The 11,012-nt window shown below is 40.6% G+C and overlaps 1 non-coding gene across 1 annotated transcript; it reads right to left on the bottom strand.

The window, feature by feature from the left end:
* Positions 1–2,685: 2,685 nt before the first annotated feature.
* Trnas-cga (transfer RNA serine (anticodon CGA)) lies at positions 2,686–2,767 on the bottom strand. Its single transcript has one exon. It is a non-coding gene; the product is annotated as a tRNA-Ser (tRNA).
* Positions 2,768–11,012: the final 8,245 nt, after the last annotated feature.

The following is an 11,012-nucleotide window of genomic DNA, read 5'->3' as shown; positions in this document are numbered from 1 at the left end:
TCTCTGTTCCGGACTATTATCCCGACGTCATCCGCATAGGCACCAACTACAGTTTTCGTCCCCGAGACGGTAATACCCGTCAGTTCAGCTTGCAGCTGTCGCAACTAAGGTTCCAGAGAGATGACGAAAAGTAACATCGACAAGGGACTACCTTGAAGCACTCCTCCGGAAATGCGTATCTGCTCAGTGAGTTGGCCGTTGACAGATACTTTAGCAGACATGCCCATGGCAATGTTTCTGATGACAGCAAGAGAGTTCGCCATGAATCCTAGCCTTCGCATTGTTTCGAGAAGGTACTGGTGGTCGACCTGGTCGAAAGCTTTATAAAAATCTACAAAAATAAAACCACAGTCAATAGTACTGGCAGATGTTAAGACAATAACGCCTCTGCATTGGTCTGCAGTTTGGAGTATTGTCCGTCTATAGGCACAAGTTTGATGTTGGCAGATTAATTTGTCCGTGAGCGGTGTGAGACGCTGTTTGACTGCTCGTGCAATAATTTTGTAGTCGGAGTTCAGGAGAGAAATTGGCCGAAGGTTGTTGATTTTCTGACAGCCTCTGTTTTTCGGGATTAGAACAATTTTAAATTTCTTGAATGCTGCGGGGATACAATGTCCCTGAAACACTTCGTTCACAGTGTCAGTTATCCTCTCTCCTATCATACCCCAGTAGCGTTTATAAAACTCGATGGGAAGACCGTCGGGACCAGGTGATTTTTTTGTGGGAGAACTGCGGATAATTTCGAAGACTTCCCGATTAGTAAAAAAGGGAGAAATCTGTTCATTATCTTCTGTAGTTAGTTTGGAAGCCAAAATGCCAAACAATTCATCATACTGGTCTTCGTGCGAGTCGCCCATTTCATACATGTCCCGGTAATACATAAATATTTCTCGAATGATATCGTTATGTGTGGTGAGGGTAGTACCGTCGACCAGTTTAAGTTCCTCCATGAAGGTCCTGCGGCGGTTTTTTCTGTGTTTAAGTGATATAAGGACGCTGATTCGTCTTCGCTGATTGATTTGGCTTTTGATTTGAATTTGAGTCCTTCCTGTTCTTGACCCTTCATTTTTATTAGTTTCGCCTTCACCTTCTTAATCTCCGGCAATCGATTCACAATACCATTTACCTGATCATATAACCCTCGTAAAACACTGTGATAAAATTCCATTGTTCGTTTAACTTCCTGAGCTCGCTGTATACTAAAATACATAATTACTTTGCGTAATTTCGGCTTCGCCCTGAAAGTCCACCATTCCAAAACACTGGGATAATTTGGAAGAGAGCGCAGACACAATTTCCATGCACGAATGAGAGCATCTTCGAGTTCTTTCTCCGCTAAAACAGTAGCGTTCATACACCACTGGCCCCGAAACCAGCGAGTAGGCTGACGGTCTAACTTGATACAGGCAGTGATGCTGCTATGGTCGGATAAGCTCGCTGGGATGGTTCCTATATTTAAGAATTGTGTCTCCAGGATCCCTGACACATAGATTCTATCGATTCTGCTGGAGGAATTGTGGGCTACAGAAGTGTATCTGACTAGTGTCGGATACTTTATTTCCCAAGCATCTTTCAGTTTTAGTGCTTCAGCAAGGCGATGCAGTTCATAGGAATAATTAAAATTCGTAGACTGATCCTTGCGGTGCGAGATGCAATTAAAATCACCCTCTATGATCAGTTGGTGGGGGTCTTTCCGAAGTAGATAAATTATTTCCTCCTTAAAAAATCTGGATCTATCGGAAACATGCGAACTGCCAGAGGGGCATACAAGTTAATGATGGTGACACCTAGTATGGTTACCCCTATTCCCCGGCCAGATTCCAGGGTTTCTACGTCAGCTACAGGAATACCGTCCCATACTAAGATAGCCGTGACAACATAACCGGGTATGGAAAAGTCGGACATTGTTACCTCTTGTAAGAGAGCTATATCCGTACCCGATTCATACAGAAATTGTTTTAGCGCTACCTGATCGATCTGTTCTGTCATGACAACATCACTGAACGTGAGTATGCGACGTTGCTCCAAACTGTTTTTCAAAACAAACAGGCGACGTGGACAATCCTGCCTGAAATGACCACTTTCGTTACAGATGTGGCAGGTTAGAACCTGACCAGAATAAGATATCTGAGCCTTATACCCTCACATCATTATATCATACAGAATGTTCATCTTAACCTGCATCTCCACAGATCTAACCCCGCTGCAACACTGAAGCCTGTTCTGGCTAAACCACATTTCATTACGAATACCTCTGACGTCACCATATTTAGACAAGATATCCTTTAGAGAACAGTTTTCAACTTCCGGTGGAAGATTAAAGACACGGACATTCTTAAATTCAATGTCAGCGGTAGACATTGTAACTGTACTTGCAATGCCGTCACGGTGAAGGAAATCGATTGGTCCTCCAGACTTCAGCAGCAGGCGCTCCATGACAACAGGAGTCAGAAGCTATACGTAGAAACAGTATTGTTCCAAATCGTAATAAGCTGTATGTACTTCGTCAGAAGTTATACCAACAACGTCCACAATCCAGTCATGATGGCCACAGGAAGCAGCGGCCGTCGCGAAACTCAGTATTCTTAAAAGGAAATTTTCGTCTTGTTGAGAATGGCGTCATTGGTTTCCACCCGCATGTCATATGTGTGTGAAAATTTTTGCTTCTCTTTAAGCAAAATCGCACGCAGCCGGTAGGATTCGAACCTATGCTCCCAGTGGGAATCTGATATCGAGTGAGACGCCTTAACCACTCGGCCACGACTGCCCGTAGCGCAACACCCTCCCGACACATACGAGTACAACTGCTACCGTTTAAAGCACTGTGGTGTCAGAAAACGGCGTAGCTGCATTCTTTTCCGTAGTGTTTCCACCGCTACCAGAGGAATCGCTATCAAAGTATTAAAATTTCCGCCCGGACGGGGACTTGAACCCTACACCCTAAGGTTAAAAGTCTAATGCTCTACCGACTTTTTTCTTTTTTGAAGGGTATATACCAGTTTCATCACTGTGTCGTATGCTTCCCGCAAAACAAAGTAATATATACATATAGGCTTAACTGGTCTATATTGATGATCTTCTCTGATTACTTGCTGTTGGAAATCCTCCTCCTGCTACGTGAAGTACTACCTTGTACCACAAAACATTCGTCTAATATACGAAATGCTTGGACGGATAATGTAAATTACGTACTTCTATTGGTTACAGTATTGTTTTAGTTAAAATTTTTGCGTAATTTGCTTTGAATTTTGTAGTATACATCAACTTGCGGTGCTCAGTTGTAAGGTATACCCAGAAGTCCTCCCTATTGCTTGATTCTTTTGTTAGGATGTAATGCATCGTTTGGCCTTTCAATCAGTTGATTGCGTTTCGTTTTGTTTCAGGGTAAGGTATACTGTCAGGGTTTACAAATTCAGCAGGCGTAACGGCGTTGGGCGTAGTTCTGCTGCACTCGCTATCTTTTGTCTTATGTAGAGCCATATGTCTTTTACCTTGTCACACAACAATCTATGCTCTTCGGTATCTGGTATATTACATAATGTACACAGCGGTGACTCAGCCAATCGAATAGAGTGAAGTTTAGAGTTTGTCGTTTCCTGTTTACAGCAAAGTACCAGGTCGGTCTTGCATACGTTGGCAGGTTCTGGCAGTAAATATTTTCCCATATTGTTTCCCAGTTATAACAAGGATAGTTTTCTTCTACGTCGTTTCTGGGTTTGCCTTTCACCAAGTTATTGTAAAGTTCTTTCACTTTCATGATGTCTTTTTCAGGGATCCTTGGCTGTATGTAGCTGTATTCCGCTATAAAGTATTTCAAGTGGTATAGTCCGTTGGGTATGTGTTGGACATTTATAGGGCCACTGACGTCAGCAGGAGCTATTTCATTTAACAAATGTGCAGCAAGGGTGCCACGTGGTTCTTTCCATTGTTTGTATGTGGTTGAAAGGTATAAGGCTTGCGCTTTTTTGCTGATATCGGTGAGATTTAACCCATCACATTTCGTAAGGAGCATCAGGATGTCATATTTCTTTGAAAATACGTCCGCGGTTGACAAAATGTCCTAGTGCAGATGCGACACTTTTCGACAAAGTCGCAGGTGGTGGCAGAACTTGTGCTACGTAATTAGCTTTGGATGTGATATATAAATTTGCCACTGTTATTTTCTGAAGTTCATCGAGTTTCCTAATACTATGTGCTTGTACAGAGGTGCGTATACTGTTAAGTAATTTTCGATAATTCGCAGCAATAGTGTGTTTGATATTTGTTTTAAAATCTATGCCGACACATTTCATGGTTACAAGCTCACGTAACAGACCCTGCATTTGCGTCCCAATTCCACAGCCGATGTTGAAAATCCCCGACTTTGTTCTATTAAGTTTTGCACCAGATGCCTGTTCATATTTTGTTACTGTTTGTAGTGCGCTCTCTACTTCAGTGCCATTCACGACTAGGAAGCCAACATCATCAGCGTACGCCTTGCACACGATCTTTTCTTCATGTATTTGTAGCCCTTGTAGATGTTTCATAAGGGAGGCAAGCAGGGGTTCGATGGCGATGGCGAAGAGTGCCATTGACATTGGACATTCATGCCTAATGGGGCTGGTGACGTCAATGGGTGGCTAATGTGTCCATTGATGACAAATCCAGCTGAGTTGTTTCTTAATGTATTTCTTACTACTGCAATGAATCTAGTTGGGAAGCCCATTGCTCCCATGGTCCGAAGGAGGAAACGATGATTTACCTTGTCGAAGGCTTTATCAAAGTCGAGTGAGATGAGTGCATATTTTATTTTGCAGACGTTGGCCGTTGAGATTAGGTCCCTGTAATCACAAAGGGTCTGGAGAATTCTCCTATCTTTGCCCACACTTGTTTGATAAGGGCCAGTGACGCTGGTTATTGTGGTTTTCAACCTGCGAGCGAGGATGCGGCCAAAGATTTTGTAATCGCTGTTTAAAAGCGTCATTGGCCTCAGAGCGCTTACAGTTTTCGTGTTGCTGGTTTTTGACACTAACGCTACGAGTCCCTCACGAAATTCTTTCGGGATGTCATTGTCAGGGTTTAGTAGTTCGTTGCAGATGAGAGTTAACTTGTCTTTTACGAGGCCACTGAATTTGCGATAAAATTCTGCCGGAATTCCGTCTGCCCCTGGAGCCTTATTTTTCATGCTTCCATATACAGGGTGAGTCACCTAACATTACCGCTGGATATATTTCGTAAACCACATCAAATACTGACGAATCGATTCCACAGACCGAACGTGAGGAGAGGGTATAATTGAATTCCTTGATTACTTTTTTTTGTAAATGATGAAAGTCTATATGTGGTGAATACAGCTTGCCGCTAACTCGGTGTAATATGTTGTCTGTACAGAAGTGTATCTGTCGCCTTTATCGCTCTTTCACTCTCACACAGAAATGTTCTTTATCTGTATACAGTTTAAACTATATTAATTACTTGAATTCAGCCTAGTAGAATCTCTGGTGGAGCCCTTCGTCTTAATATTCAGCGGCTGGCTTGCTAGAAAAGATCTTTGCATTGGTTATTATTATTAAGCGCTGCATTCAGTTGGGAAAATCGATCGTTTGAACCATTCGTTCAGTTTACGACAGATCTAAAATTTCAGATGTGGACGAAGCCTTTTTGGACGATTTATAAACTCAGAGATTGCAGGCTCTCTTCGTCACAGCTGAAACTTCCCAATTAATTACAGGGCCCAGACAATCATTAATGATTCAGACAGAGAACTCATTCATCATTCACACTAGAATAAAATGTTCACAAACCTTATTTCTGAGGCAAAATTATATTGATTCATTTCCATACATGTCCTGTTTGGTGTTGGATCCAAGTCTCTTGCAATTTGCTTGTACAAGGTATCTTTATCTTTACTATCGCGCTAACGGCACAAACTATACTCTTTCCTCTCCCGCTTTAGCGCGAAGAAGAATAAATAAAACTCTTTTAGCAATCCGATAATCTTCAAACGAATACTTCCGAAGCTGTTCCTCTCTCTCTCTATCCCTATAATAACCATGGAGCATACCTTTTCGTACCTCTGTTATTCCAAGGAATAAACGTACTAGAAAAATACCTTGGCGTCGACGAGCTGTCGGCGCATATATTACTAGGAAATCTGATCAGATACTTCTCAAACGTAAATAAATGTGGATGATTTGATTGACCGTTATTAATTGTTGCGTGATAGAGGGTAATTTTCCAGTGGGTAGATTACAATGCCCCTCGCAGCGAGCGAAGTTTGTGAGCCCAATTTTGATTCACCGAACACACTTCGCGAGCTATCTATTAGCGTGGATAACCCGGAAGTGATAATTGTCAGTCCTCCGACTGAAAGGGAATATTATGTTTGAGACAGACGAAGAAAAGAAATGTTGAAGACAGAAGAAATGAAGAGACAGGTACCGCGGCTGTATTGCTTTTACGTGCATCTAGGCGTTATGTTTGCTGTGCACAACCAAGGAAGATGATCTTTTATGAACTGATGTCAGGGTCTACCCATTCGGGAACTTTCTTAAGCAGGGAAACCTTGGAAAACCTCTTAAGCTTAGATCCCCAGCCTACGGTACATAGAAGATAGGAAAGCCTATAGAAGAACAAAAATAATTTTGAAATTCATCTCTAAAGGAAAGACAGGGATCAATTTGTATCACAATTTGGAGAAGAGTGGTTTGTGCCTCTAGCAAAAAAAAAAAAAAAAACGTTTTACAATAAATAACGTGAATTCGCGTTTTACAATCTTGCTTCTAGTACAATATCTTGCGGTGCTAAACTCCCCCGGGTCTTGCATGTCCCCGACGTCCACATTTGCAGTCGGTCTTCTACGCGGCCCACTCTGTAGTTGATCTTCTACGCGGCCCACAATGGGAAGAGTAAAGGGAACAGGGATACTCGAATTCACATGCAACATTCATTCCAAAAGAATTAGCAATGACCAAAAGGGAAACTCTTCCTGTAAGAGAACTGATTAGGTTGCACCGTCCAAGATTCTCCTTTTTGAAAGCAAAATCCTTATGGCTTCATGGATCCTTTTTGTTACGACATACTTCACGGAATTCAACGATTACTTAATGATGTTGCCAAAAGCATCATCCGATTTTTTCGTTTGAATACTCTTTTTTTTTTTTTTTTTTTTTTTTTTTTTTTTTTTTTTTTTTTTTTTTTTGCCTCCCCACTTGTGCTTATAAGTCCAAAAGTTTTCACAGATTTTCTATCACTGATTTGCTCTTCGTAATTTAAAGGATTCATGTAACTTACTATAGATTTTGGATTCAAATCATCGAATAATGGAAAGTGTAGTTCATTTTATACCAAGACATCATCCATATTTCCTTGATAAGTCATATAATTTAGCTATACTCAAAACCTTTTATTTTAAATACATATATTTTTACGTTTGAGCGCTGAAATGTAAAAGTTATTATCATTGAGAAATGCGGATTCACCTCTTTCATTTACTCTCTGATTCATACGTTGTTCATCCATGCTCATATATGGAAATGGATTTTTCACAAAAAAATTCTCAAACGAACACGAACCATTAAATTACTACTGAATCTATGAATATTTCCTTTCTTTAATCATTCATTAATAAATTAAAAACTCTTAACTTCTAATTATAACACCTATTCCTTTTAAAGTGCAACATGAATCAGTTTATCCTCGCGTTTGGTGCGAGTCTCTTACAAAGCATCTCTGTATCGTCTATATCGATTTTAATTCTCGCGCCGACGTCAACTGTTTTGCGCGGGAAATTATCTTTGCGGCGCTAACCGTCACTCACAATTCACTACCACAACACATTCCTTCACACGTTTACACATCTAAGCGTTCACATGAGATTATATATGAATATTTACTCAGAACCTCTTTAGATTATTCAGCGTCATTTGCGTGAAACATTTCATTTTCTTGAAGTTCAGTCAGATCCTTAATCATTCTTGATGACATTAGCAATGCTAAAGTCTTATATTCACCCCAACACAGGTGAAGCCTATCTCCACTATCTTCTTTACAACACTCGATAATAATAGTTAGTCACTATTTCTATACTCTATGTTACTGATTAACTATTTCAATTTAAAGGTTTCTATCACTACACACAGAGTTTATGGTTATGTTTTTTACGAGCGTTCATTTCTGTCACTCGGAACACCATTACTCACTATCTTCTAATCTTCATTATACTTTTTTAAGTCGTTATGAGAAAATAATCCTTTTATTTTGTTCGACACCGGGTATGCTAACAGATAAGCCCCCGGATTCGGAATTTGTAGGATAATGTATGGTCCAGTATATAGTAACTCCCATTTCTTGATACTTTTCTTTATTACGGATGATTTGGTATGTCGTTTAACTATTACCTTCTCTCCGACGTGGTATGTCTGTACCCTTTTTATTAATTTGTCATATCGTTGTTTTCTTTGATCCGCCTTTTTCGTCATATTTATGATAGCTTGTCTTATCTTTTCTTCCCAAGGCATCTCAGTTTCCTGAGTTTTGGGGATATGGTCAGTCCAGAAGTTCTCCTCTTTGGTTTCGAACATCAATTCACAAGGTGTATATCCAGTTGAGGAGTGGGGCATATTATTGTATATCTGCTCAAACTCTTCCACATAATTTGCCCACGCAGTTTGCTTATTATGGCAATACGTCCTCATAAATCGATTGAATTCTCTAAAAATCCTCTCAACCAAATTGCCTTGTGGGTGGTAAAATGATGTTAGTATGTGTTTTACACCGATTTGAGACAAAGTCTGCTTCCATCGGAGTCCCGTGAATATTTTAGCATTGTCAGTTATGATCGCCTTCGGTGTACCAACATGTGGAAGATAATCCCTTATCAATCTTAATACAATTACTTTGGCTGTAGCCGCCTTTATCGGGTATAGCTTCACATATTTCGTACACACATCGAGAAATGCCAACACATATTTAACACCACCTTTTGAAGTAGGTAACGGTCCACACAGATCGCACGAAATTAATTCTTTTGGTTTTTGTACTAATATAGAGCATAATGGATGCTTAGTCCCTTTTGAGTCCGGCTTTGTTTTTTGACATATTATGCACCTCTTTAAGATCTCATGCACTCTGCGCTTTATGTTGGGAAAATAACAGTACCCACTTATTTTGTCTGCACATTTTGTCGCACCGAAATGTCCCCAGGTTAAATGAGTGAACCATACAAGTTTCTCTATTTGTGCCTCAGGTATACAAACACACCAACGGACTTTGTTTGGCCTTCCACAGCGGAAAAATAATACGCCATTTATCAGCTGGTAATAGTTTGCCATCTGATCTGAAGGTTGCTGTTGTAACCTTTGAATGACAGTTCCCCATTGAGCATCCTTTTTCTGTAACTGGGCCATATGCACACACAAATTGACGTAGTATGTCTTAAATGGATTTTCCTGCAGCAGCAATACAGGGAATTCCGAGGTAGTATTCACATCAATCTCTTTTGTTAAACCCAACGGTGACCTTGATAGAGCGTCCGCAATAATGTTTTGCTGCCCTGAGACATGTACGATCTTAAACTGGTATTGTTGCAGAGCGAGCGTCCATCTAGCCAGTCTGGGGTGTAACAGTTTACACGTTTGCAAAAACGTTAATGATTGGTGATCGCAATATACGATAGTCTTCGACCCATATAAATAATAATGAAATTTTTTAAATCCCCAGACGACCGCAAGAGCCTCTAATTCCGTCGTCGTGTACGTTCGTTCACAGTTGGACAAAACACGACTAGCAAACGCAATAGGACAAAAGGTAAGCTGTCCATTTATCTTGCGTACTTGGAAAAGGCACACTCCAAGACCCACATTTGACGAATCTGTTGACAAGTAGAATTCCTCTTGCATGTCGGGATGGTATAAAAGCGGTGCATTTCCTAATTGGTTCTTTATCTCTTCAAATGCTTCTTGACACTCTAATGTCCATAGCCAGGGCACATCCTTCTTTAGCAAACTATTCAGAGCTGCTGCATTCATGGCCTGATTCGTTATAAATCTTCTAAAAAATGAGGCAAGACCCATAAACCCTTTTAATTGCCTCCTATTTCTCGGTGTTGGAAACTTACTAATCGCAATTAGCTTCTCCTTGGTTGGTAAAATTCCCTTTGCGTCAATTATATGCCCCAGGAACTTGATTCTGTTTAGTGCAAAATGGGATTTCTGTAGGTTAGCAGTTATTCCCATGGTTTTGAACACGTTCAACACCCGACTCAGTAAAGTAATATGCTCCTCCCAGGTCTTCGATGCAATAAGCATATCATCAACAAATACTGTTATCCTGCTTCTTAGTTCTGGGCCTAGTGCATAATCTAGAGCTGCTATAAAGATTCCAGCACTAATGTTGAGTCCGAAAGGAACGACAGTAAATTGGTAACTTCTTCCGACATAAATGAAAGCTGTATATTTCCTTGATACCTCATCCAGCTTGACCTGCCAATAAGAACTCCGCAAATCGATGCTTGTCAAATATTGAACATCCTGGAACCGTTGTATCAGTTCGTCTATGTTTTCCGGATGTGTTCTCACTGGAATTATGATTTTATTTATTTCCCTGGCGTCAAGTACCAGTCTCACAGTTCCATTTGCTTTTGGCACGACCAACAGTGGGGAGCAGTATGGGCTTGTGGAGGGTTCGATCAAACCCCATTTCAACATGCGATCTATTTCTTTTTGGACTTGAGCCTTTAGCCTCCAGGGAACAGGATAGAAAGTTCTACAATATGTTTCATGCGGCTTAACGTAGAGATGGCATATGTATCCCTTAATAACTCCTGGCCTCTCATCAAACACGTTTTCATACGCTAATAATACTTCTTTGAGCTGCTGCTTCTGATCTTCAACAATGCAGTCGGATTCATTTAATTTCTCATACACTAATTGACCGAAATCCCCTTTGACTTGGACCTCATTATTTACGTGCTGTTTAGAATTCTGTGCAGTCCTGATTACTTGCACGCTGATCCCACTATCATATTTTCTGGT

The sequence above is a fragment of the Schistocerca nitens genome, chromosome 4, assembly GCF_023898315.1.
Source record: "Schistocerca nitens isolate TAMUIC-IGC-003100 chromosome 4, iqSchNite1.1, whole genome shotgun sequence".
NCBI lineage: Eukaryota > Metazoa > Arthropoda > Insecta > Orthoptera > Acrididae > Schistocerca > Schistocerca nitens.
The sequence above is the reverse complement of the archived record's forward strand: the minus strand, read 5'-3'. Positions and strand labels throughout refer to the sequence as shown.